Genomic DNA, 2653 nt, shown 5'->3' on the forward strand with positions numbered 1-2653 from the left:
AGGCTCAAGGGATCCCCCGCGCTTGGCAGTCCAATGTCCTGAGACTTCAAGCGTGAGCCACCTCGCCAGGCCAATCTATTCCTTTCTGATTAATAAATTGGGACGGGCGCGGTGACTCACGACTGCAATCCCAGCAACCTGGGAGGACTAGGCAGGCAGATCGCCCCAGGTCAGGAGGTCCAGTCCAGCGGGACCAACATGGAGAAACCCCGTCTCTACACACACACACAAAAATTAACCAGGCATTATGGCTCATACCTGCAATCCCAGCCACTTGGGAGGCTGAGGCATGAGAACCACCCAAACCCGGGAGGTGGAGGCCATGGCGGGCTGAGACCTTGCCACTGCATTCCAGCCTGGACAACAACAGTGAAATTCCGCCCTAAGAAATAAAAAAAAGAGAGAGAGAGAGACAGGTTTCACCATGTTGCCCAGGCCAGTCTGGAACTCCTAGTCTCAAGGGATCCCCCAGGCTCGGCCGTCCAAGGTCCTGACACTACAAGCGTGAGCCACCATGCCAGGCCGATGTATTCCATTCTGATTACCAAAGCGGGCCGGGTACGGTGGCTCACGCCTGCAATCCCAGCACCTCGAGAGGCCTAGGCACACAGATCACCGAGGTCGGGAGCTCCAGGCCAGCCGGACCAAAATGGAGAAACCCCGTCTCTACCCAAAACAAAAACAAAAACAAAAAAAATTAGCAGGACATTATGGCTCACACCTGCAATCCCATCCACTCGGGAGGCTGAGGCAGAACCACCCAAATCCGGGTGGTGGAGGCCACGGCGGGCCGAGACTGCGTCACTGCATTCCTGCCTGGACAAAAAGAGCGAAATTCCGCCCTAAGAAAAAAAAAGAGAGAGAGAGAGCAACCAGATTCACCATGTTGCCCAGGCCAGTCTGGAACTCCTGGGCTCCAGTAATCCACCGCACTCGGCCGTCCAAGGTCCTGGGACTACAAGCGTCAGCCACCACGCCAGGCCAATCTATTTCTTTCTGATTAATAAACTGGGCCTGGCGCGGTGGCTCACACGTGAAATCCCAGCAGCCTGCGAGGCCTAGGCCAGGGTATCACCCGATGTTGGGAGGTCCAGGCCAGCCGGACCAACATGGAGAAACCCCGTCTCTATGCAGAAAAAAATAAAAAAATTAGCCAGGCATTATGGCCCACACCTGCAATCGCAGCAACTCAGGACGCTGAGGCAGGAAAACCACTCAAACCCGGGAGGCGGAGGCCCGGGAGGCGGAGGCCACGGCAGGCCGAAACCGAGCCACTGCATTCCAGCCTAGGCAACGTAAGCGAAATTCAGCCCTAAAAAAATATAAGTGAGAGATAGAGACCGGTTTCACCATGTTGCCCAGGCCAGTCTGGAACTCCTAGGCTCCGGTGATCCCCTGCACGCGACCGTCCAAGATCCTGAGACTACAAGTGTGAGCCACCACGCCAGGCCAATCTATTGCTTTCTGATTACTAAACTGGGCTGGGCTCGGTGGCTCACACCTGCAATCTCAGCACCCCGGGAGGCCTAGGCGGGCGGATCACCAGAGGTCGGGAGCTCCAGGCCATCCAGACCAACATGGAGAAAAAAAAAAAAAAAAAAAAAAAAAAAAATTAGCCGGGCATTATGGCTCACACTTGCAATCACAGCCACTCGGGAGGCTTACGGAGGAGAACCATCCAAACTAGGGAGGCAGAGGCCATGGCAGGCTGAGACTGGGCCACTGCATTCCAGCCAGGACAACAAGACCGAAATTCCTCCCTAAAATAAAAAAGAGAGAGAGAGAGAGACCGGTTTCACCATGTTGCCCAGGCTAGTCTGCATCTCCTAGCCTCAAGGGATTCCCTGGGCTCGGTCGTCCAAGGTCCTGAGACTACAGGCGTGAGCCACCATGCCAGGCCGATGTATTCTCTTCTGATTAATAAAGCTGGCCGGGTGCGGTGGCTCACGCCTGCAATCGCAGCACCCCAGGAGGCCGAGGCAGGCGGATCACCCAAGGCCGGGAGCTCCAGGCCAGCCAGACCAACATGGAGAAACCCCTCTCTACAAAAATAATAATAATAATTAGCAGGGCATTATGGCTCACACCTACAATCCCAGCCTCTTGGGAGGCTGAGTCAGGAAAACCACCCAAACCCAGGAGTTGGAGGCCACGGGGGGCTGAGACCGCATCACTGCATTCCAGCCTGGGCAACAAGAGCGAAATTCCACCCTAAGAAAAAAAAAAGAGAGGGAGAGAGAGACCAGTTTCACCATGTTGCCCAGGCCACTCTGGAACTCATAGGCTCCAGTGATCCACCGCGCTCAGCCGTCCAAGGTCCTGGGAATACAAGTGTGAGCCACCACGTGAGGCAGATGCATTTCAATCTGATTAATAAAGTGGGCTGGGTACAGTGGCTCACGCCTGCAATCCCAGCACGCCGGGAGGCCTAGGGAGGCGAATCACTCAAGGTCGGGAGCTCCAGGCCAGCCGGACCAACATGGAGAAACCACATCTCTATCGAAAAAGAAGAAGAAGAAGAAAAAAATTAGCCGGGCATTATGGCTCACACCTGCAATCCCAGCTACTCGGGAGGCTTAGGCAGGAGAACCATCTAAACTAGGGAGGCAGAGGCCATGGTGGGCCGAGACTAGGCCACTGCATTCCAGCCTGG

At 55.3% G+C, this 2653-nt stretch overlaps 1 long non-coding RNA gene across 1 annotated transcript; it reads right to left on the bottom strand.

Annotated features, from left to right (window-relative positions):
- Positions 1 to 263: 263 nt before the first annotated feature.
- On the bottom strand, positions 264 to 2203 carry LOC131382795 (uncharacterized). The gene is made up of 3 exons (XR_009212381.1): positions 2088 to 2203; positions 1635 to 1760; positions 264 to 382 (listed from the first exon to the last, which is right to left on the bottom strand). It is a non-coding gene; the product is annotated as an uncharacterized LOC131382795 (long non-coding RNA).
- Positions 2204 to 2653: the final 450 nt, after the last annotated feature.

Source organism: Hylobates moloch, unplaced genomic scaffold, assembly GCF_009828535.3.
Source record: "Hylobates moloch isolate HMO894 unplaced genomic scaffold, HMol_V3 SCAFFOLD_6946, whole genome shotgun sequence".
NCBI lineage: Eukaryota > Metazoa > Chordata > Mammalia > Primates > Hylobatidae > Hylobates > Hylobates moloch.